The following is a 25787-nucleotide window of genomic DNA, read 5'->3' as shown; positions in this document are numbered from 1 at the left end:
ATGTGGAAATATTTTTGGAGGTATAAAATGAATGTTTTATGAAGACATACACCCAGACTCTATTTCTGAAAATACAGATAGATACCCACAAAATGTCAAAGGGATATATGCAAGAAAAAAGATAAATATTCATCCACTCACTCATTAAATATTTACTGTTTTTCAGTATTGTGATATATATTGCTTATGACTAATCTCAAATAGCATTTGATCTCTATATATCTAATTGAACGTAGATGAACTAGAGTATTCTACCAAATATGCATCTTACTTTACTGTTAGAGATATTGAGTTTATTTTTTTTATGCTACAGGAATTTTATTTTTTTAAAAAATAGATATCTACTGAAATCCATGATATTCTTCTAGGTACAGTCAGGGAGGGATAGAAATTATTTTTTAAAAAAATACATAATTTGCCCTCAGGAAGCCTATAGTCTAGCAAGGGAAATAAAACTATAAATACCTCTTCTGCAAGTGTAGAAGTGCTAAAATTCATAAGGAAGATATGATTAAAATGTCATGGTAGTTTAGGAAAGGGAGTAATCACCTCTATAAGAACCTTTATATAGTCATATTGACTGTGTTTCCATAAATTAGTGATGAATTATGGCATAGTCATAAAAACTGGAGTCTCAAGTCACAATAAGTTATTATTTTAATCCTCTTTTATGGGAGGAAAACTGAGGCTTAGTAAGTATTCTATAAAAGATAAGTATTACTTGCTATTAAACACTAAAATTATAAAGGATATTGATAATGACTGTAGCAGGCAGACCTTACAATGACCCCTAGTGATCCACCTACCCTGGCATTCAAGTCCTTGTGTAATCTACCCTCCCCCTCCCCCAACCCACCTTGGGTGTAAGCTGAATGTAGAGTTATCTCCAATTGAATTCTGCCAACAACCATGTAAATGATGTTGGAAGCAGCTCTTTCCTCACCTGAGCCTTCAGATGAGACTATGACAAAGGTGATGGGATGTTACTGTCATGATTAGGTTATATGAGATTGTGACTTCTGTCATACTAGCAGACTCTCTTTCTCACTGCCTTTGATGAAGCAAATTGAAATGTTGGAGAGATCCTCATAGCAAGGAATTGAAGGCAGTGATTAGCCAACAGCCAGAAAGGACCTGAATCTCCTCAGTTCAACAACCTTCCAGGAACTGAATACTGCCAACAACCATCCAAGTGACTTTGGAAGCAGATCTTTCCCCAGCTGAGCCTTTAGATAAAACCTCATCTTCAGTCAACACCTTGATGGCAGCCTTGTGAGATCCCCAGAAGTAGAAGATCCAGATAAGCCACACCCATATTCTTGACCCATAGAAACTGTCAGATAATAAACGTGTGTTGTTTTAAGCTACTAAGATTTAAGTTAATTTTTTAAGTTAATAATTATTACACATTTCATACCTGAAAGTGAGGTGATGCCATAAAAAGTACCTAAAATTGTGGGAGTGGTTTTGGAAGTAAGCAGTCAGTGGATGGAAGCTGGAAAGATTTTTTTTGCAGCATGACTTAATTTTTAGGTTCACCTGTTGATAGGTATTTATTTGTTGTCACTTTGTTGTTCATAAATTTTATCTTTACCTTTTTCTTTTTCTTCCTCTTCTTAAAGAATATCCTTCAGCATTTCATATAATCCTGGTTTGGTGGTGATGAACTCCTTTAGCTTTTTCTTGTCTGTGAAGCTCTTTATCTGAACTTCAATTCTACATGATAGCTTTGCTGGGTAGAGTAATCTTGGTTGTAGGTTCTTGCTGTTCATCACTTTGAATATTTCTTGCCACTCCCTTCTGGCCTGCAAAGTTTCTGTTGAGAAATCAGCTGACAGTCGTATGGGTACACCCTTGTAGGTAACTAACTGTTTTTCTCTTGCTGCTTTTAAGATTCTCTCTTTGTCTTTTGCTCTTGGCATTTTAATTATGATGTGTCTTGGTGTGGTCCTCTTTGGATTCCTCTTGTTTGGGGTTCTCTTCGCTTCCTGGACCTGTAAGTCTATTTCTATCATCAGGTAGGGGAAGTTTTCTGTCATGATTTCTTCTAATAGGCTTTCAGTATCTTGCTCTCTCTCTTCTGGCACCCCGATAATTCAAATGCTGGTACATTTAAAGTTGTCCCAGAGGTTCCTTACACTATCTTTATATTTTTGGATTCTTTTTTCGTTTTGCTTTTCCAGATGGGTGTTTTTTGCTTCTTCATATTTCAAATCTTTGACTTGATTCTTGCGATCCTCTAGTCTGCTGTTGGGAGTCTGTATAATATTCTTTATTTCAGTCAGTGTATGCTTAATTTCTGTCTTCCATAGTGGCTGCACCAGTCTGCGTTCCCAGCAGCAGTGCACAAGTGTTCCTTTTTCTCCACATCCTCTCCAGCACTTGTCGTTTGTTGATTTGTTGATGATAGCCAGTCTGACAGGTGTGAGATGGTACCTCATTGTTGTTTTGATTTGCATTTCTTGGATGATTAGTGACTTTGAGCATGTTTTCATATGTCTCTTGGCTTTCTGAATGTCCTCTTTTGAAAGGTGTCTATTTATGTCCTTTGCCCATTTTTTGATTGGATTGTTTATCTTCCTTTTGTTAAGTTGTATGAGTTCCCTATAAATTTTGGAGATTAGGCCCTTATCAGATATGACATTGGCAAATATGTTTTCCCACGCAGTGGGTTTTCTCGTTGTTTTGTTGATGGTTTCTTTTGCTGTGCAGAAGCTTTTTATTTTGATGTAGTCCCATTTGTTCATTTACTCTTTAGTTTCAAGTGCCCTAGGAGCTGTATCAGTGAAGAAATTGCTTCGGCATATGCCTGAGATTTTGTTGCCTTTGGATTTTTCTAGTATTTGTATGGTTTCCTGTCGTATATTTAAGTCCTTTATCCATTTTGAGTTTATTTTTGTATATGGTGTAAGTTGGTGATCTAGTTTCATTTTCTTGCATATACCTGTCCAATTTTCCCAACACCATTTATTGAAGAGACTATCTTGGCTCCATTGTATGTTCTTGCCTCCTTTGTCAAATATTAATTGAGCATATTGGTTCGGGCCGATTTCTGGGCTCTCTATTCTATTCCATTGATCTATATGCCTGTTCTTGTGCCAGTACCAGGCAGTTTTGAGAACAGTGGCTTTGTAATACATCTTGATATCTGGTATTGAGATCCCACCTACTTTGTTCTTTCTCAGGATTGCTGCAGCTATTCGGGGTCTTTTTTTATTCCAGATGAATTTTTGGAGAGTTCGTTCTAGATCTGTGAAGTATGCCGTTGGTATTTTAATGGGAAGTGCGTTGAATTTATAGATTGCTTTGGGTAGTATGGACATTTTAATGATGTTGATTCTACCAATCCATGAACACGGTATGTTCTTCCATCTGGTTATGTCTTCCTCTATCTCTTTTTTCAACGTCCTGTAGTTTTCTGAGTAGAGGTCTTTTACCTCTTTAGTTAAGTTTATTCCTAGGTAGCTTAATTTTTTTGGTGCGATGGTGAATGGGATTGTTTTTATAATCTCTCTTTCTGAAAGTTCACTATTGGTGTATAGAAATGCCTCAGATTTCTTGGGGTTAATTTTGTATCCTGCTACATTGCCAAATTCATGTATTAGGTCTAGTAGCTTTTTGATGGAGTCTCTAGGGTTTTGTATGTATAATATCATGTCATCTGCAAATTAGGACAGTTTTACTTCCTCTTTTCCAATTTGGATGCCTTTTATTTCTTCTTCTTGCCTAATTGCAATGGCTAATACTTCCAGTCCTAGTACTTTTTTAATGTATGGTACTGCGTAAAACATTTTCCTTTATGAAGAGGGACCAAACAAAATTTACATAAGTATCTAGATTCGCTCCTTTTTCCATGGGCGTGAAAAACGAGAACACTCGTGAGCGGTCCTTAAGAGATGGTGTGCGAAACACGAGAAAACTCCTGAGCGGAACGAAATGTGTTAAGTGTTCAGTCCTATAAATCTAGTACCCACCTGCCACCATATATATTTATTACAGAATTATTGACTATATTTCTTATACTATACTTTTTTTATTAAATCTTTATTGTTCAGATTATTACAGTTGTTCCTCTTTTTTCCCCCCCATAGCTCCCCTCCACCCAGTTCCCACCCCACCCTCTGCCCGTACCCCCCTCACTGTCCTCATCCATAGGTGTACGATTTTTGTCCAGTCTCTTCCCGCACCCCCCACACCCCTCCTGCCCCCGAGAATAGTCAGTCCACTCCCTTTCTATGCCCCTGATTCTATTATATTCACCAGTTTATTCTGTTCATCAGATTATTCACTTGATTTTTAGATTCACTTGGTGATAGATGTGTATTTGTTCATAATTTGTATCTTTACCTTTTTCTTCTTCTTCCTCTTCTTAAAGGATACCTTTCAGCATTTCATATAATACTGGTTTGGTGGTGATGAACTCCTTTAGTTTTTTCTTATCTGTGAAGCTCTTTCTCTGACCTTCAATTCTGAATGATAGCTTTGCTAGATAAAGTAATCTTGGTTGTAGGTTCTTGCTATTCATCATTTTGAATATTTCTTGCCACTCCCTTCTGGCCTGCAAAGTTTCTGTTGAGAAATCAGCTGACAGTCATATGGGTATGCCCTTGTAGGTAACTGACTGTTTTTCTCTTGCTGCTTTTAAGATTCTCTCTTTGTCTTTTGCTCTTGGCATTTTAATGATGATGTGTCTTGGTGTGGTCCTCTTTGGATTCCTTTTGTCTGGGGTTCTCTGCGCTTCCTGGACCTATAAGTCTATTTCTTTCACCAGGTAGGGGAAGTTTTCTGTCATTATTTCTTCAAATAGGTTTTCAATATCTTGCTCTCTCTCTTCTTCTGGCACACCTATAATTCTGATGTTGGTACGCTTGAAGCTGTCCCAGAGGCTCTTTACACTATCTTCGTATTTTTGGATTCTTTTTCATTTTGCTTTTCCGGTTGGGTGTTTTTTGCTTCTTCGTATTTCAAATCTTTGACTTGATTCTTAGGATCCTCTGGTCTGCTGTTGGGAGTCTGTATAATATTCTTTATTTCAGTTAGTGTATGCTTAATTTCTAGTTGGTCCTTTATCACAACATCGAGAGTCTCACTAGATTTCTTGAGGATCTCACTACATTTATCGGCGGTCTCACCAGACTTTTTGAGGGTCTTACTAAATTTATTGGTGGTTTCTAGAAAGTTCTTGAAAAACCTTAAAAGTGTGGTTTTGAACTCTATATCCAGTCGTTTGCTTTCCTCCATTTCTGTCATTTGTGACCTGTTTCTTTGTCTCCGCATTTTTTATGCTTCCCTGTGTTGGTAGAGTGGCTTTGTGTGCTAGGTGTCTTATAGGGCCCAGTGGCTCAGCCTCCCCAATTGCCTGAGGTGGACACTCTTGGTGTACCCCTTTGTGAGCTTTGTGCACAGTCTTGTTGTAGATAAGCCTTGATTGTTGTAGGTATCACTGGGAGGAATTGACCTCCAGGCCAATGGGCTGTGAGAATCAGCTGTGTCTGTAGTGGGAGAACTTCTGAGCTGGAGACACCCCTCCAGGGCAAGACTTGTTTCAGTGGGGCTTTGGTGGTCACTCAGTCTGCCCCCTGAGTGTGTCCTTTATGGATCTGAAGAGTTGTAATCTGAATGGTCCCACTCTGACCACTGGGTACACTGGCTCTTGGATTTCTAAGGAGGTGCTAATTTAGCCTCTGCCTGAGGCTACCCAGCAGGAGCCCAGCTGTGAAGCAATGCAACCTGCTCTGGGGCCTTGGGCCTTCTTTTGGATGTTCTGGGTTTCTCTGATCCAGCTGCAGTTTGTCAGGTAATTTTCAGATTGCAAAGGGCCAGGCCTTTCATATGCAAAAGCCTCAGTGCAGAGCTTGGGTGGGGCGGGTCTCAGGGGATCAACAGGGTGAAGCAAACAGCTATGGCTGCTCCTCAGTCCTGCCCTATCAGGCCCCGCTTCTCAGTGTCCCAGTAATTGCTGCAAGCACCTCTGAGAGAAAGCCGCCCTCAAGTTCTGACCGATGCCAAACAGTCCAGTTTCTCCCCGTATGAGTCTAGGTCCCCAGAGAGTCACCTGGAACTGGAATTCAGAGCAGTCGGGAGCTTGAGCCTCCCTCCCGATTGAAAAAGACAACCGTGTCCTCAGTTGCCAGCCCTTTCCACGTGCACCTCCGTACCTCTGCACTTTACTTCCACACTGCACCTCCTCTGAGTCTCAGTGTGCTTTTCTCTTTCCTTCTAGTTGTAGATTTTCCACTCAGCCAGCCTTCCTGTGGTTCTGGATGATGTCCGTTTTGTCTTTTAGTTGTATTTTTGAAGTGGTTGTGCGAGGCAGCAATCTCCAGTGTTTACCTATGCCGCCATCTTGGTTTCCTTGTGTTAGTGCACTCTTATGAGCAGGAGTGCTTCTTCACATCTATGACATGACTGTACTATAGAGATGCCTCTGCCTGTGTTATTATGTTTGATGTTACCAATGCCACTACCTTTAGCAACAGCCAGAGATGGAAACAGGACCTGGACAGCAAGTTCACACTGCCCAATGGAGAGCCTGTGCCTTGCCTGCTCTTGGCCAATAAGTGTGATCTGTCCCCTTGGGCAGTGAGCTGAGACCAGGTTGACCATTTCAGTAAGGAGAACAGTTTCACGGGTTGGACAGAAACATCTGTCAAGGAGAACAAAAATGTTAATGAGGCCATGAGAGTCCTCGTTGAAAAGATGATGAGCAATTCCAAAGAAGATATGTCTTTGTCCACCCAAGGGGACTACATCAACCTACAAGCCAAGCCTTCCTATACTTGGGGCTGCTGCTAGTCGTGTTACACCTGTTTTCCCTCCGGGCTCTAATTCCTCCCCTTTGGTTGCCCACCCAGCAGTTTTATTAAGTGCATTTGAACTGTCTCCTGCTGACTGTTCAGTAAGGAGGGCCATCATCACTAAGAAAAGACAACTGGGACCCATCTGCATTTCTGCATCTCCTGAAATTTGGTTCCCGCTTGCTGCTGACTCATGTGGTCCAGTTAGTGCCTTCCTATTCTTTCCCTTTATATTGAATTTATTGGGGTGACACTGGTTATCAAAATTATATAGGTATCATGTGCACAATTCTACAATACATCATCTGTACAGTTAGTGCCCTTCGTATAAGAAAAATCACTCAATTTATGATCTGGGATTTTGTGGGCAGGATTAGAAATCAGTGTCTGGACATATGAAAACATGCTCAAAGTCACTAATCATCTGAGAGATGAAAATCAAAGCCATCTCACACCTGTCAGAATGGCTATCAACAAATCAACAAACAAGAGCTGGAGAGGATGTGGAGAAAAAGGAACCCTCCTTCCTGCTGGTGGGAATGCAGACTGGTGCAGCCACTATGGAGGACAGTATGTCGTTTCATCAAAAAATTAAAAATGGAACTGCCATTTGACCCAGTAATACCACTTCTAGGAATATATCCCAAGAAAATAGAAACACCAATCAGAAAGGATATACGCACCCTTATGTTCATAGCAGCACAATTTATAATAACTAAGATTTGGAAACAGCCTAAATGCCCATCAGCAGATGAATGGATTAGAAAACTGTGGTACATCTACACAATAGAACACTATGCTGCTGTATAAAAGGAGGAATTCTTACCATTTGCAACAGCATGGATGGAACTGGAGAACATTATGCTAAGTGAAATAAGCCAGTCAGTGAAAGATAAATACCACATGATCTCACTCATTTATGGAATATAAAGAGCATTAGAAACTGTTGAACAAAAATAGTGGCAAAGAAGCATTGAACAGACTGTCAAATTACAAGGGGAAAGTAGGGGAGGGTTGTGGGGAGGGGGGGTAAGAGATCAACCGAAGAACTTGTATGCATGCATATAAGCATAACCAGTAGACGTAAGACACTTACGTAAGTACTTGAGGGCAAGTACTGGGGGGTAGGGGAGGCCAGGGGGAGGTCAATGGGGGGGGAAAAAGGGAACATATGTCCTACTATTTGTAATACCTTAAACAATAAATTTAAAATAAATAAATAAATAAAAAGCAATTCAAGAAAAAAACTAAATTAAAAAAAAACTAAAAAAAAAAAAAAAAAGAAATAAGCTGACAGTTTAATGGGAGCTCCCTTGTAGGTAACTTTCTGTTTCTCTCTTGCAGCCTTTAAGATTCTTTTTTTATTTTTAATTGTTTTATTGCTTAAAGTTTTACAAAGAGTATTACATATGTCTCCTAGCCTTTAAGATTCTTTCTTTGTCTTTAATGTTTGCCATTTTTAAAAATATATATATTTTATTGATTTTTTACAGAGAGGAAGGGAGAGGGATAGAGAGTTAGAAACATCGATGAGAGAGAAACATCGATCAGCTGCCTCCTGCACACTCCCTACTGGGGATGTGCCTGCAACCAAGGTACATGCCCTTGACCGGAATCGAACCTGGGACCCTTGAGTCCACAGGCCGACTGCTGAGCCAAACCAGTTAGGGCAATGTTTGCCATTTTAATTATTATGTGCCTAGGTGTGGATCATTTGGGGTTCATCTTGGCTGAGACTCTCTGTGTTTCTGGAACTTGAGTGACTTTATCCTTCACCAGGTTAAAGAAAACTTCTGCCATTATTTCTTCAAACAGGTTCTCTATTCCTTATTTGGATTCTTCTCCTACTGGTACCTGTATGATGCAAATGTTGTTATATTTCATGGTGTCCCAAAGCTCCCTTAAACTCTCCTCCTGCTTTTCAATTTTTTTTTTTTCCATTTGCTGCTCTGAGTGGGTGTTCTTTTCTACCTTGTCTTCTAATTCACTGATTTGGTCCTCAGCTTCCTCTAGTGTACTGTTGAATTCTTCCAGAGTGTTCTTTATATCACCTATGTTGTTTCAACCTCTCTTTTCATGTTGGTTTAATTATCATAAAGTCCCTTAATATTCTCATTAAGTTCCTTATAATTCTAATTAAATTGCTTGTAGTTCTCACTGAATTGTTTGAGCACCCTATTACAATTACTCTGAATATTTTATATGACAAATTGCTTGCCTCCATTTCATTTAGTTCCTTTTCTGGAGATTCCTCCTTTTTTCATTGGGGGTTGTTTCTTTGTCTCCCCATTTTTCCTGTCCCTTTGTATTTGTTTCTATGTATTAGATCAAGCTGCTATTCCTCCCAGGATTTGTTTTGGTGGTTTATGTAGTAGGTGTTTTGTGAGACCCAGTGGTGCAGTTTCTTAGATCTCCTGAGCTGGGTGTGCTAGAAAAGTATTTTGCTTGAGTTATTTTGGTTCTCCTTTGTAGTTGTGTTTTGAATGTTATTGTCCTAGTCATGGATGGAATCTCCTCTCAGGCTGGCTGACTATGTTACCCCAACCACATTGTGCAAGCTGTTATGAAGATGCAGTTTCCAGATGTTTTCTGTCCTTCCTTGATATAAGTCTCCTCTTCAACTGGACCTCAGTTGGTAATTCCAGGTGAATGTGGTGCATGATAGGCCTGCCTATTTGGCTGCCATTTTCCTGGGGTTTTTTTTCTCCAAGCTTTCTTCTTGATATTTATAGCAAAATGTAAAGAGAGAAGTATATTGGGGAAAGAGGTATAAAGTAAAACAATCTGCTATTTTGTGACTTCTGGTCCTAGACAAGATGACATAGACTCATTCTTCTCTGTCATTCACTTCTAAATACAACTAAGAATCCAGGACATAACTAAGAATCCAGGACATAATTACAGACAACCATAAAAAGATTCTGAAAAAAAGGAGAGTTAGGCAGACTGACTAGGGACCTTAGTACTTGAGGGAAAACATGGAGGTGAATTCCTGGGATTTCTTTTTCTCCCATATATTCCAGACTGGACACCAGAGAGTCCTACAACTCAGAACCACCAAAAGGCATAGACCAAAACAAAATTCTCTAGCAAAAGCCAGATATTTCTGGCTGCAGGCTCAAAAAAAAAAAAAAAAAAAGTAGCCCAGCAGAGATCTAGTGAGGAACCCCATTTCCACTTGATACCTGGCTGGCCTGCTCTTCCTGCACTAGCGGCACCGGAGTTGGCAGAGAATTCCATCTAGAAACACCAGCAGGCCCAAGAGTGGAGGTCTCTTGACCCTCCACTCAGTAGTAGAGGAAGACCTATGTCCAGCATCTCCTGGGCTCCATCCAGTGGCAAAGGGTGACCCCCACCACTACCACCAGCAGCAAAGAGAGGCCCAGGTTGATGCTTTCCTCACTCAGCAGCACTGGCACAGATGCAGTAAGAAGCCCATTGATACCATGTGACCTAGAGAGAAGGCCATGGGAGGCACTTTCTGTCCATTCACCACCTAGTGGCACTGGCATGGGGAGTCCAGGAGAGCACCTTTCATCCCTCAGGCAATTCCAGCAGTGGTCAGGCAGGCACTGGGTGGCCCAAAGAACAGGAGGTCCAGAGAGGCTCAGGGAAGCACTCACTGCCCCATGGCCCAGAATCTCCCACACTCCACCTAGCAGGACCTGCCTGGGAAAGTGTACTTCACCTCTGCAGGCAGCATTAGCAGGACCAAGCTGGAGCCCTGGTGGCACCAGTTGAACAAAGTGGACCAGAATAATGTTGTATAGGCTCTGAAACCTATATTGTCATTGGAACCACAGCCCAAAAAAGTAAGCCAAGAACTATGTACTAAACATAAATAGGTGACTTCTCCTGCTGAAATAAAAGATTTAAATAGGATATAGGATCTTAAAACTTAATATTCAAAATGTTAGAATTTTTAAAAAATCACTCATCATATCAAAAACCAGAAAAATCACAATCCAAACAAGAAAAGGCAATCAACTGATGCTAATATAGAGATAAATCAGATGCTAAAATGAACAGCCATAGTCACAAATTGAAGTCACAAAAAAATGTTACTATAAGCAATTCCAAATTATCTCAAAACAAATGAAAAATAGGAAACTTCAGCAAAAATATTTATTGAGTGAATGACTAATGTTTAGCAAAAAAACATCTGTGGAAGGACACATCTCACAGGCTATCATTTATACAGGGTGGGGCAAAATTAGGTTTACAGTTGTTTGTGTGGAAAATAATACAATAATCCTATATAATAAAAGACAAACATGGTAATTAACCGTAGCTCTGACATGCTTCCCATTGGCTAATCAGGGCGATATGCAAATTAACTGTGAACCAAGATGGCGGCCGGCAGCCAGGCAGCTGAAGCGAACAGGAGGTTTTGCTTGCTCCAGTGAAGGAGGAAGCCAAGGTTCCCCGCCTGCCGCTACTGGGCTCTGAGCTGCAGTCTAAGAAACAATGTTGCAAGTATAGAAGTTAAACAAAACCCAGAAACTGCTTTCGGACAGCCAGGCTTCAGCCAGCAGGATTGCAACAGTGTTACAATTATAGAATCCAAACAAACCCAGATCACTGCTTTCAGCAGCCGAGGTCTCAGAGCTGCAGCCGGGCCTCAGAGCTAAGCTGGCTCTCAGTTCCAGTGACAGCCATAGAAGGTAAATAAATCCCAGAATAAGAAAAAAAAAAGGAGAAGTTGGGAGCTTCAGTTGCCCACCAGCCTGAAAACGGCCCTCAGCCCCTCACCCAGACTGGCCAGGCACCCCAGTGGGAACTCCCACCCTGAAGCAACAAGATGGCAGCTAATTTGCATACTGAAGGCGGGTGGCAGCGGGCAAGGCTGTCCGTGGTCCAGGACCGGATCTGTGACCTGGCAGGCGGGGGGCAGCGCTTGAGGCTGTCCAGGGTCTGGGACCCGGATCCATGACCTGGATGGCCCGGGGCAGCACTTGAGGCTGTCCGCGGTCTGGGACCCGGGTCCATGACCTGGCAGGCGGGGGGCAGTGCTTGAGGCTGTCCACAGTCCTGGGACCCGGACCCGTGAACCTTCCTGGTGGGGCGGCAGCTCGCACAGGGGCGGATCGGCCGGGGTTGGGCAGGGCAGGATGCCTGGCTTCCACCCAGCCCTAGTCACTCTGGGCAGGTGAGCAGCGCAGAGAGCCTCTGGACAGGGGAGGCAGGCCTGCGGAGGGCGGCCTATACTCCCCACATGGCAGTGGTGACAGCTGTGAGCGCGCCAAGCGGAGCCTGCAGGCTGAGATGAAGTAGCGCCTGCAGGCCATCAGCACCCAGGAGTGGCTGCGCAAGATCCGCCTCCTGGCCCAGAAGGTGCAGGATCTCAGGGACAGCCACCGTGGTGGGCCACACTGACGTCCTCCTGGCTGCACCACGGGGGTTTGTGGATCTGCAAAGCCAGAGGCCTCCGGTGTGCACATCCCCCCCTGGTGTGCGAACATCCCCCAGCACACTGTCACCCTCCCGTGCCTGCAACAGTTGCAAACCAAGGCATGCACAAGTCCCCCCCCGCCCCCCGCCTTCACTGCACTTCCATCAACCCAGCATGCCTAACACCCCCACAGGATGTGCACACATCCCCTCTGATGTGCTCACGTCCTTTGGAGAGTGTCTGGGTGTTCTGGGTGCTGAGGGTGGGCGTCTGTGAGATGACAGTGAGAGGGCGGAGTGGTGATGCCCTGTTCCCACGGAGGCCAGTGCTGCTATGAGATCACCTCTAGGGGGTTAATGCAGGTGCTGAGGTGGGAGCAGATGCAGACTGACACACCTGGTGGGCGCAGGCGGCCCTCTCTGAGGTGCCTTCGGTCAGCGTTCAAGATCAAGAACCCAGAGGTGGAGAGGAATTCCGTCCTCTCAGTGAAACAGTGGGATAGCTGGGACGACTGTAGAGGAGGAATATGCACTTTGGGTGCCAGCACCCATGAGCAAAGGCTGCCCTGACTGAGCCTCACTTGCTTGGGGCCTAGCGCACTCCTGCCGGGCAGCGGGTGACAGGACATGCTTTTCCAAATTAATGAGAGAAAACGTTGATTCTCCTGCTGCCCACGAAGGTGGAAAGTGAAGTGGGGAGACATGTGGGGAGTGAGCGAGGTTCCCTGTCTGGGGGTTCCAAATCTGCTGTTGGTTTCTTTCACCGCTGACTAGAGATATACAGGGTGTCCCCCAAAAATGTATACACACTTTGAATATCTACTAATTCCAATGGTTTTAAGCATAAGAAAGAAAGAACAATGGAGCTGTTATCTGTTAAAAGTGTGGGCACAAACAGGTAGTTGGACATTCTCTGAGGGGGTCTCAGATTGCAGAGGGTGAAGGCCAGACTGAGGGGCCCTTTCCCCCCCACCCCTACCCCAGTGCATGAATTTCGTGCACTGGACTACTAGTTAATAAATAACAATATAAAAATGAGCTCTGTGTTTTGCATATTCACAACTTTCAACCTACTTTTCCCACACTTTGTATATTACTTTGTAAAACCATGCCTCTGTTCAAAACTGTTATGATTTCCCATCTTACTCAGAATGGGGTAGTCCTTACTATAATCCCAAGACCCTCATCTCCTAATACTTTCTCCTAGTTCAGTATATTCTTCCTTGCCGCACCTTAAACTCAGACATGCCTTCACCTCAGGCCCTCTGCCTGGAATGCTCCCTCATTATTCTGGGGTTTTTTTTGTGTGTTTTTTTACTTAGAAGTAGTCTTCTCAGTGAGGCCTCCCTGATCATCTGATCTAAATTATAGAGCTCCCTCCCCCCCCCCAATTTTAAACACAATTACTCCTTCCTTGATTTATTTTTTTCCTTAACATTTATAACTATATAGCATAGCATATATTTTACTCATTTTTCTTTATTGTCTTTCTCCCCACAAGAATGTAAGCTTCCATGAGTTCAGGATTTCTGTCCGTTTTGTTCACAGCTGTAATTCCAATGTCTAGAAAAATAACTGGCATATAGAAAGCATTCAATCACATGAACAAATACAAAAAAATGACTGATGACTTTGGAAACTGTCCTCAGGTTTTTAATTCATCTGTTTTTTTATAATCTAACTGGAACAAAGGAGAACATGAGAATTAACACTAGATGGCGCAATATTACAAAGAAAGTAAGCTTAATCAACCTATCCTGTCCTTACTGAATGGCTTCAAAAAAGTCTAAAGCGTTGCCTCCCCCTCCCCAGGCTTTTGATGTTCTGCTTGTTGTACAACTCAAGCTTCACTAATTTGTGCCCATGTGTATAAATGTTATTCTGCCCTGCCAACTATTTCAGCTCTGCAGTATGCCAGTACGTTACCAAATTCCGCCTCCCATCCTTTGAAACCCCCAACCTATCTTCAACTGAAGTCACCAATACACTAAAGCCCTCAAGTTTCCAGAGCTGTGGTGAGAAAGAATCTGTCCCATCTGGGTTGCACCATTAGAGGCAGTTACAGATTTTACTTCCAACATCCTCTCTTCCTAAAACCCGTACTGGATCCATGAGCTCTAAGGTTTGGGGACATATTTGAATGGCCCCATGGAGTTTTAAGAACCACCATTTCCCTGCATCATTAACGGCTCTCTTACTGGGACAAGTTAAAGGCATCTTGCCGAAACCGGTTTGGCTCAGTGGATGGAGCGTTGGCCTGTGGACTGAGGGGTCCCGGGTTCGATTCCGGTCAAGGGCATGTACCTTGGTTGCGGGCACATCCCCAGTGGGGAGTGTGCAGGAGGCAGCTGATTGATGTTTCTCTCTCATTGATGTTTCTAACTCTCTATCTCTCTCCTTTCCTCTCTGTAGGAACTCAATAAAATATATATATATAAAAAATAAATAAATAAATAAATAAATAAATAAATAAATAAATAAATAAAGGCATCTTGATTGCTCACTTCCTAAGGACTGGTTATTCCAGAAGATGACTGACTCAGTGCTCATGCCAAGAAGCTCCTATCACTAATCTGCCCTGATAGTTCATGTTAGGCTAGGCGGGGACCAACTGGTCCCAGTTTGCCAGGCACTTTCCCAGTTTTAGCAAAGGAAGTCTTAGGTTCCAGGAAATCTTAGTCCAGGGCAAACCAGGGCAGTTGGTAACTCTACATTTAGCCCAGATCTATCTGAACTGTGTCCCATAGTATAAAATTGTTAACACATGTACAGATTTTTCTTCTTTCCTCCCATTCCATATGTTGTCAGTCACCAAGTCTGTCAAGTCTAACTCCTTTGTGGCAAGTATATTCATTTTCTCCTCTACATTCTCCAGTACAAGTTAGTGTAAAATTACTGTAACAAAGAAAGAAGAAAGAAAGAAAGAAAGAAAGAAAGGAAGGAAGGAAGGAAGGAAGGAAGGAAGGAAGGAAGGAAGGAAGGAAGGAAGGAAGGAAGGAAGGAAGGAAGGAAGGAAGAAAGAAGAAAGAAAGAAAGAAAGAAAGAAAGAAAGAAAGAAGAAAGAAAGGGAAAGGAAAGGAAAGGAAAGGAAAGGAAAGGAAAGGAAAGGAAAGGAAAGGAAAGCAAAGGAAAGAAAAGAAAAGAAAAGAAAAGAAAAGAAAAGAAAAGAAAAGAAAAGAAAAAGGCAAGACCACTGCAGAGTCAGAGCCTTCAGGAATGAAGCTTGGATCACATCACCTGGTATAGGTGCTGGCTCAGTGCAAAGGAAACATGAAACGAGTAGAGGAAGAAGGAAGTGACAAATATCAACTACAGGGTCATGACTAGATAGGAAAAAGGTCTATATCTAAACATTAGTTTCTTCTTTGCTTAATGTATATGTGTGTGTTTATGTATTTTTATATATATTAACGTTTTCTTCTTCTTCTTTCCCATTATAATTTTACAAATTAATGGAAGGGGTTAACTTTAAAATTTCATCTTTAGGTTACTGAATATTCAAGAGGGACTCTAACTGAAATTGAGGAGTAACTACTAACATCATCTAGAGCAGCGGTTCTCAACCTGTGGGTCGCGACCTCTTTGGGGGTCAAACAACCCTTTCATAGGGGTCGCCTAAGACCATCGGAAAACACATATATAATTATATATTGTTTTTGTGATTAATCACTATGCTTTCATTATGTTCAATTTGTAACAATGAAATTGGGGGTCACCACAACATGAGGAACTATATTAAAGGGTTGCGGCATTAGGAAGGTTGAGAACCACTAATTTAGAGATTAATGTTAATGACAATTGGGACCTTTTCTTTCTTTTTTTTTCAATCCTCATCCAAGGACATGCTTTTCATTGATTTTTTTTTTTTAGAGGAAGGGAGGGAGAGAGGGAGGGAGGGAAGTGAAACATCAATCCATTGCCCCCTGCATGCACGTGCGCCAATTGGGGATTGAACCTGCAACCTGGGTATGTGCCCTGAATCAAACCTCAGAGTATGGAACAAAACTCCAACCAACTAAGCCACAGCAGTCAGGGTTGGGACCTTTTATTTTGCAGGGTGGGGGAGGTGAGAGTGCCTATTTATACAAAGGATAATTATATCTTGTTAAAGAAAAGCTGAAATTTGTTATTGATGTATGGGAAGTTGAAATAGATGTAGAAAGTTGTGTATGGATATTGAGTAGGCAAAGTGATGAGCTGTTTCAGTTATTAAACCATTTTTCTTTTGGTCCAAACCCATACTTTTATATTCTGTTTTGTGATGCTAGAGCAGATTTTGAGAACTATATTTCAACTTTGCCAGTTGACTTCCTGTTTAATTCTGCAAGGCTAATGAGAGAGAAAAAAGACATTTCTTTCCTGACTATTAGTTATCAATGATAATGTTCAGCTTTTGAGGGAAGGAGGAGCATTCCTAGAGTCAGCCTCATCATACCTAATCAAAGATATCAGCAATAGTTCGGCAGTAGCCCCTCCTCAGAGGTCGGATGGGCCTCTCCTTCAAGCTTGCTTTTGTCTCCCCTAAGCTAGGAGTGGTAGCTTCATCCTATAGTTCCTATCTCTGGGTTAGCTCACTATCCCCTTTTTTGCTTTTTCAGTTCTCCAAAACCGCATAACCAATTCTTTACATTAAATTCTCTCTGTTGAAAGACCTAATGTGTTTTTTTGTTGTTCTGAGTGTATCCTGACTGAGACAGCTTGCCAACTCCCTTCAGTACTAGCTAAACACAAAGAAATATGGAACAAATGATAGAAGAGGGTTGGGGGGCAGAGATGAATGCGTGGGGCAGATGACTTTTAGGGCAGTGAAATAGTTTTTATGATATTATGATAGATACATATCATATCTCCTCAAATCCATTCTTTGCCCTTTCATTGCTCTGCTCTGTACTATATTAACTGATCTTTCTATTGTCTCCATAGAATTACCTCTATTAACTGGCTCACTATCAGCTGCTTTCTGAAAGGTTGGAGAACCAGGAAGGGAAGGAATAAACGAGGATATTTCTCTCCCTCTCTATTCTAGGGAATTCTTTGGTAGTGACTAACTCCTTAGGGGCCATAGCTCCCACTAGAATTCCTAGCCTCCAACAGATGACCCCAGCTCTGGGATTCAGTAACACAGCCTTCTTATCTTTGTCTTTCCAGATTACAAGCAGTGGCTCTTCTGCTGTTACTAATATCTGGGTTGCTTTACTTTCTCAATAAGCACTCCGTTCTTCTATCACCTGGAAACCACTTCCCTGAATTACATTTTCTCTATTGCAAACACTAGAAGCAGTTGCTATTTTCCCGGTTGTCCCTGACTATCAAAACAGATGACAGCTAATCCCTCTCTATGTGCATTGTAATATTAGTTCAATATTCTGCAACTCTCCCACTTCTGGAACTGTTTATACAAATATACCTACACACCTACAGAATGAGGGTTGTACAGGTTATTCAAAGCCAAAAATGAGAAACAAACCCAAGTCAGTCTCTATAGGGAACTGGTTAAATAAACATTGGGACATCAACAGAGCTGTAAAAAAGAACAAGGAAATTCTCTATGCCCTAATATATATTATTCACTGAAAAAAAACAAAGCATAGAATAGTATAAATAGTATGTGATCTCTCATGTAGGAAGTAGAAGAAAGAACATGTGTGTTTTTGCATTAAAAAAGACACACAAGAAACTGATCATAGCGGTTACTAATAAGGGCAGGACAAAGGAGAACAAGGTAGACGGAGACAGGATAGAGAATTCTCAATATAGGCCCTATATTGTTTTGAGCCACATAGATGCATAATCTATTAAAAAAGTAATAAAAATTATAATAATGCATATAAAGAAAAAATTGCAACCTAGTCACTAATTGGAAAACAAAATCAATACCAATACACACATAAAATTGTAGGAAAAACAAAAGATGAGAAAAGAATACACTCTTTATGACTTCAACTAAATTCTAGAAAAGGTGAAACTATGGTGATAATAAAAAGATCAGTTGTAGTCAGGGTTAGGGGACAGAGATGAATGCGTGGGGCAGATGACTTTTAGGGCAGTGAAATAGTTTGTATGATATTATGATAGATACATGTTATGTATTTGTCCAAACCCACAGAACTACATCAAGAGTGAACCCTTTGGGTGATTACGATGTGCCCATGTAGGTTTGTCTGTAGTAAAAACATACCACTCTGGTGGGGAATGTTCATAATGGAGGAGTCTATACATGCGTGTGGGCAGGGAGTACATGGGAAATCTTTGTACGTTCCTCTCAATTTTATTGTAAACCTAAAACTGCTCTAAAATTTTTTTCTTAAAAAAAAAAAAAAGTGACCCCTGGCCAATATAGCTCAGTGGGTAAAGCATCAGCCCACACACTTGGGTCTTGGGTTCGATTCCCAGTCAAGGGTATGTACCTGGGTTGCAGGTTCCATACCTGGCCCCCAGTCAGGCCCGTGCACGAGGCAACCAATTGATGTGTCTCTCACATGGATGTTTCTGTCTCTCTCTCTCTCCCTCCCTCCCTGCTTCCCTTCCACTCTCTCTAAAAATCAATGGGAGAAAAAAAATACTCAGGTGAGGATTAAACAAAAAAAAATTTATATAAAAAGGTGAAAGACGAGAGGACAAGAGAAAGAGAGCAAATATACAAAGGGCTATATTCATCATTTACACAACTGGTCAAGAAACCATAGTGTATATTTTAACTGCCCTCTCTACCCATTCAAGTTTTGGTTGCCTTTGGCTAGTTTCAGTCAGTTCAAGTTCTTTGCCTGGCCAACTGACCCAAACTGATTCCTGAGGTGTCCAAGCCTGCCTTGTTTTTTGTTAAACTTAATAATTGGACATGTAAAAGGAACTGCCTGAATTTCTTTTTACATCCTTATAATGAAAGAAATTTTCAAATTTAAATTTATTAGGTGTAAATAGGCATTCTTAAAAATAGCAATTATATTTGGAAATGTTAAAAGGTTGGTTATTAATAATTTGTATACTCAATAGGGGGGATAAATTCAATGATGGTCCTTTTTATAAAAATATCAGAGATACCCAGGAGAGGAAGGTAGGTAATTTTTATGCAAAAGAACTTTGAGGAGAAAAAACAAGCTTAGATGTGGGACAATGTAGTGATTAGGGGAATAAGCACCAAGCACTATGAAGTAGAAGAGAGGTAGATAAAAGTTATAAAAGGATGTCAAGAACAAAATGCACCAATTTACAAACTGCCTAGCATCACTTCAGGATTTAGAAAACATCATCTTTTGCTCTTGCTTCTACACTTCACTCCTTGCTCTCTGGTTAGCACTGTAATCCATCTGCGCCTAAATTAAGAATTACATGAAGGAACCTGAGAGAAGGCTTCTTTTGAACATAAACTCCACTGAATACCATCACCTTTCTTGCAGCCACAAAATTGTGCATACCCAATATTCCTCCTGGTACTATTGAGGCAAAACATAGCTTTCTGTCACTTTGGAAGGTTTAGAATTCTTAGAAAAGTTTTGTGATGATTTCATCACCTGAATAAATTAGACCTAAAAATGACTCAATGACCACATACAGAGCATAAACTGATTAGCTTTACTCTAGGGGGCAAAAAAAAAAAAAATCACTGACACAATCAAACACTTTTATGAAATACTGTATTGTCAGTCTATATAAACATGGTAGCATTTACATTTTAAAAAATAACCTATATAATAAAAGCCTAAGTGACTGTTAAGGCGGAACGACCAGTTACTATGATACGCGCTGACCACCAGGGACAGATGCTCAATGCAGGAACTGCCCCCTGGTGGTCAGTGTGCTCCCACAGGAAGAGCGTTGCTCAGCCAGAAGCTGGGCTCACGGCTGGTGAGCGCAGTGGCGGTGGCTGAGGAGCAGCGAGCTGAGTGGTAAGGAGCAGCAAGCAGGTGGGCAGTAAGGAGCGAAGGGTCCTGTACTGTGAGAGGGATGTCCAACTGCGGGGAGCAGGCCTAAGCCGACAGTCAGACATCCTCCAAGGGATCCCAGACTGTGAGAGGGTGCAGGCGGGTCTGAGGGACCCCCTCCCCCCACCCATACGCAGTGCACGAATTTCATGTATTGGGCCTCAAGTTCCACTATATTGAATTACAATCACTTTGTTGAATGCTAATCATAATTTAACTTTATTACTTTTTGAGGAAATTTGTATAAAATCAGTTTAATTTTATAAAATGCAAATTATAGCAAAGACTCCTAGACATGATTTAGTGTATAGTCTTACTCTTTTCCTCTAAGTCTATGTAGATTTACTTAATAAATAATAAAAATAGAACTGAACACAGCAATAGTTCTTAAACTTCTTTTCTTCTAGTAGAAAAAGTTTATATTTTTGTATTATCAAGAAACCAATGTTTACAGGAGATAAAACATCACTTTTATATTTCAAAGAAAAAAGTAAAAGTGAAAGGAAAAAAATTATTTCTTTAATTCCTATATATGCTTTCACTTTTAGTAACCACACCCCTATGTTCAGTACTAATTTTAAAATCTTATATTTAGACCATTTTAACTTTTCAGGGGATGTGGATTCTATCAGGAATAAACTTTTAATTTATCTTTAGTTCAATTTCAGTGTTTATCATTAAAATATCACAGAGGACTTAGAGACATAAAAGAAGACTTGAGTAAATGAAGAGATATATCCTATTTGTGGATTAAAAAACTGGCCCTTCAACCATCCACGTAATGCCAACTTCTGCAAGAGGTCAAGTTCCTTACCTGTCATGAAATACCCAGGCTCTCTTGGTTCCCTCAACTAGTCAGCTAATATCTTTGAAATTTCTCTTTCAATCTGAGCCTCTCTATCCTTCCACATACAATGTTGGAAAGTATATTTTTTAGTGCCCTGAGAATAATAACCTGTTGAATAGAGAATCCCTCCTCCAACATACTTCCCCTTTATTCATTTGTATAACTTTGACAAAAATAGTAGAATATGGTAAACACTAGATGGAGCAACATTCAAGGAGAGTAATCTTCCCTAATCAAGAACTTACTTTCAGTATATATTACAAAAAAATCATGTCTAGAAAAATAATCACACATAATTTCAGGTCACCTGTACACATCTGTCAGGGAAGAATAAATGGCTTTGAATATCTCAGAGATGCAGATATGAGAAAACAAGCAGGACAAAGATTTGGATACATCATAGTCATATGTGATACTATAAGCTGGATTGTATACCCTCTAAAATTCATAAGTTAAAGTCCTAAAGCCTAGTACCTCAGAATGTGACTGCATTTGTAGATAGGGTCTTTAAAGAGGTATTTAAGTTTAAATGAGGTCATTAGAGTGGTTCCCTAATCAAATATGACTGGTGTCCTTATAAGAGGACATTTGGACACATAAAGAGATACAGCAAGAAGATAGCCACTTACAAGTCAACGAGTGAGGCCGGGAACAGATCCTTCTTCGGGCCCCTTACACAAAACCAACTCTGCTGAACCTTGCTTGATCTTGGGCTTCTCAACTCCAGAACTGTAAGAAAAATAAATTTCTATTGTTTGGGCCATCCAGTCTGTGGTACTTTGATATATAAGCCCTAGCAAACCAATACATGTGAAAAGGAATAGAACATAAGTTCCATGAGGGCAGGAATTTTTGTCTTTTTTGTTCATTTCTGTATCTCAAGCACCTAGAACAATGCCTGACATATAGTAGGTGTTCAATAAATACTTGCTGAGTCAACTAATAAATAAAGCAAATTAATAAAATTCTTCCTTAGATGACTCTATTAAATACCACCAATGTTTCAGTAATGCTTTTTTTGTTTTCATAACACCTGAGAACCTGGGCTCTGACCAAGTGCTGTGGTGTAATTCATCTGCCACCACAGCCCAAATCTATAAAATCCTCTGGTGAAACTCCTGTTATGATTCAATTCCTGGAGTAACTTCCTTATGGGAACTAAGAAGACAAAAAAGCTGCTGTAATACAATAAATGTAAACTAGTCCACATAGAGAAACAGATCAAAATTATTAGGCCCATCCTGGGGAAAATACCACACACAGATGTAACTTGCTGGTATTGCTGTTCCCTCAAAAGTATCTGGTTAGCTGATTTCACTAAAGATATTAAGAACAGCCTAACCCAACCATAAAATTATTTTCGTTGCCACTTCATAATTGTAATGTTGCTACTATAAAAAAAAAAGAAAAAAAGAACAGCCTAGATTTACAATTTAAAGAAAAAAATAAAGGGTTTCCTGTTGTTCTTATTAAAGCATTTCTTGTGTGGACACAGGAAAAAAGACTAATTAAATTTCCTTCTGACTTATTCAATTATGGATTCATGGTGCATGTCTGTTTTCAAATTGATTTCCATGTCTTAATGTCATCACTATCACCATCAATCAATATTTAATTTGGTATCTTGAATATGCTAGGGTAATGACATCAAAATAAAACACAAAAGAAATATGGAATATATAAAGTACTCTGATTTTAACTTATATGCAAACAGCCTTTAAATAACAGCTAAAGAAAAAATCACCATAATTATACTAGGTCTGTAGAGGTTATAAGTAATTCTCTCTTCAAATTATTTGTAATTTTATGCCTCTGTTTCTAAAGCATAAAGTTTTCAAAATTCATTCTAACTTCTAATAATTACAAGAAGAAATTTTAAGGTTAGAAGTTCCCCCCAAGGGAGAGGATGATACGCTAACATTTATTTTTAAAGTATGTTTAATAAATACATTTATATAGAATATACATGAGAAAGCCAGAATCCACCAGTTTCACGGGCAAGTGGAAGTCAGCATTTTGAAATCAAAATCTGGAAATTCTCATCCATTCTGAAAGTAATTGAAAAATCACGTCAAAACTTTTTTTCAGTGTTGAGCTTGGGATCAGCTCCCACATTGATGCAATCTAAAACTAGAGCCAACAGAGGTTTACCAAAGTCTTTGCCCCAAAGGGAGAGGTCTCTTTTCTAATTCTCCAGAAATGATGCTATTGGGCTTGCGTAGAGGCCTGAGACAAGGTAGCAGGTAGGAGGAATACAAACATGAAATTCATTTTGAAGTATTTTCCTTTCCAGCAAAAATAAAAGTTAAGTACTTTTTTTTTTTTTTTCACAATATGCAATTTGCAACCAAGCTCTCCTCTACTACGTTTGCTTCTCTTTCTTGGGAACCACAGCATAAACAGGAAGTTCATGCCTCTGGGCTTTTCCATGGCAAATGGGGAAAAAAAAAAAAAAAAAATGAAGCTGCAGACTTTCTCAAGGATGATTTAGAAAAGAAAGGCAATTAAATCACTACACTGCCCTCTTTATCTTATCCAGCAGGCTGATAAACCAAGGGATGATACAAGCTGTACTTCACCCTCATGAATATAAAGGCATTTGTATCTAAAGTTAAGGAAGTGACTGGAAGTCACCTGGGGAGCTCTGCATTAGGCTTTTATCACATACTAGTAGTCAAGTCTGCACCCCAGAGCAATGGCGATCAGCTGCTCTCAACACCTGTCACAATTGTGTGTCCTCGTTTCCCCTGGACAGCCACAGGGCTCCAGAGCTAAAACCAGAGAGTCTAATGTTTTACATGACCCAAACTCCACAAAGTGTTAGGAATTATACAGCCAAATACGGACTGCCGGGGTTAGGAATTATACAGCCACATACTGACTGCCGGGGTTCTTGTCCCAGCATCAAGAAGGGTTCAGGAATCTGGACAAGACCGTGTGTGGATTAAAGAGTCCAGAGACTAATAAAGAGTCCGGAGATGAGATATAATTTCGAAAGGCATTTGGGGGTCAGAGGAGCTTAGCTAAAGGAGCTTAGTTCTAAGGTCTTAAAGTCTAAGGTCTTAGGTTCTCCTTGTCCCCAGGACCCCATGCTTTTTATCAACACAAATTGTCCTGAGGGGAGGCAGTGATATACACTTCAAAGGGTCAGGGTTTGGTACAGAGTCCATTGTCAGAATGGGGGAATTAGCCTACGCTGTTCAGGTGTTTGGCCAGCAGGAGGCAATAACATGTAGATTAAGATGCCCTTTAACTGTCTGGCAGCCACAATCAATTTAATGTATCCTATTCAGGTTTGGGGAAATGCCTTCAGCCATTCCCAACCGGTGACTACATGTGTGACTCAACCCCGTTGAGTCCCCAAGTCTCATCAACTTTTTGATGAAACTCTTGAAATTATGACATGCTGGAACTGGTCTCCGGCAACTGACCACAAGGACGAAGGAAGGAAGGAAGGAAGGAAGGAAGGGAGGGAGGGAGGGAGGGAGGGAGGAAGGAAGGAAGGAAGGAAGGAAGGAAGGAAGGAAGGAAGGAAGGAAGGAAGGAAGGAAGGAAGGAAGGAAGGAAATCCTCACAAGGGAGATCTCCGAGGCGATGGAACAGCTGTGCACCTGGATTGCCGTGGTAATTACACAAGTCGGTGCAGGAGATAAGATGGTGTAGGACTGTCCATACACATTATGCCACTGCCAGTTTCCTGGCTTCCGTGTAAACTACTTGATGTAACTATGGGGGGGGGGGGGCGGAAACCAGGTAGGGAAACACACAGGATCTCTCTGCAACGCCCCGTGAATCGATATTCATTTCAAACTAAAAGGTCTTTAAAAGAGCACCTTGCGATGTACATCCACATGGCACTTTGAACAACCGGCATTAGGACAGCTCAGGGAGGATGAGACATAGCCTGGTTTCCCAATGTGAGGCTTCAGCCACAGCCCCGCAGGCGGCCCGCGCTGGGGAATAACGCGCACCCGCTGCCCGCCGGCCTGGGAGAGCCTCTCCGGCCTCCCGCCCCGCGCGTCCCCGCCCCAAGGCGGGCACCTTCCCACCGGGCAGGGCAGGTCTCCATGCCACCTCCTGCCACGGCTCCCCTCGCCCCCTAACTGAAGGAGGTGCCACTGCTGTTCTCTAGGTGCCTCGTTCGCAGCACCGCGTTCTTCGCCGCGGGCAATGGCTCGGTTAGTTTGTTCAACAAATGAACCCGTTTGTCCACAGGCTATAAACGCCGTGAGGACGGCGCCCGGGCTGTGCCTTGCCCGCGGGACCCACCAACGGGCACGCCGCCCGGCAGACGGCAGGTGCTCTCCCAGGACGTCACGCACCTCATTCGAGCTCATTCCAGGACCGGAGGGTGGTCGCGTCGGTTCCTTCCCCTCACAACCTCGGTCCTACAGACCAGGGGTGGCCTCGCGTCGGTTCCTTCCCCTCACAACCTCGGTCCTACAGACCAGGGGTGGCCTCGGCGCCCTCGCTTTGCCCACCGGGTGCCCCTCCGCGTCCTCCCCTCCACTCGGACCCACCCGTCCAGGGAAGGCGCCATTTTCTTCTCTCATTCGTCGGCCCAGAAGAGTGCCTTTTTCTTATTCGCACCTTTTCCTCAGGCCATCCCGTCAGCCCCCTCCCCAATAGCTTGAGACCCGGCCGCAAGCTTTGTGATAGCCTCGCCCCGCTTCCGCCTTTCGGGGGATGCCCCTAGGCCCGACCCCCGACCCGGGGGACGCCTCACCCCGCCGGCCACGCCCCTCAGCTCAGGGGCCCGGCGGGTAGCGCCCACCCACCGTCTGCACGAGAAGGGCGGTTGGGCGGAGCTGGGGGGCGTGTCCTCCTCGG

General features: G+C 41.9%; 1 long non-coding RNA gene and 1 pseudogene across 1 annotated transcript; one reads left to right on the top strand and one right to left on the bottom strand.

The window, feature by feature from the left end:
* Positions 1 to 6308: 6308 nt before the first annotated feature.
* On the bottom strand, positions 6309 to 25757 carry LOC118667126. The gene is made up of 4 exons (XR_004971164.1): positions 25280 to 25757; positions 21583 to 21686; positions 20398 to 20399; positions 6309 to 6354 (listed from the first exon to the last, which is right to left on the bottom strand). It is a non-coding gene; the product is annotated as an uncharacterized LOC118667126 (long non-coding RNA).
* LOC118667125 lies at positions 6400 to 6798 on the top strand (annotated as a pseudogene).
* Positions 25758 to 25787: the final 30 nt, after the last annotated feature.

The sequence above is a fragment of the Myotis myotis genome, unplaced genomic scaffold, assembly GCF_014108235.1.
Source record: "Myotis myotis isolate mMyoMyo1 unplaced genomic scaffold, mMyoMyo1.p scaffold_m19_p_12, whole genome shotgun sequence".
Lineage (NCBI taxonomy): Eukaryota > Metazoa > Chordata > Mammalia > Chiroptera > Vespertilionidae > Myotis > Myotis myotis.
The sequence above is the reverse complement of the archived record's forward strand: the minus strand, read 5'-3'. Positions and strand labels throughout refer to the sequence as shown.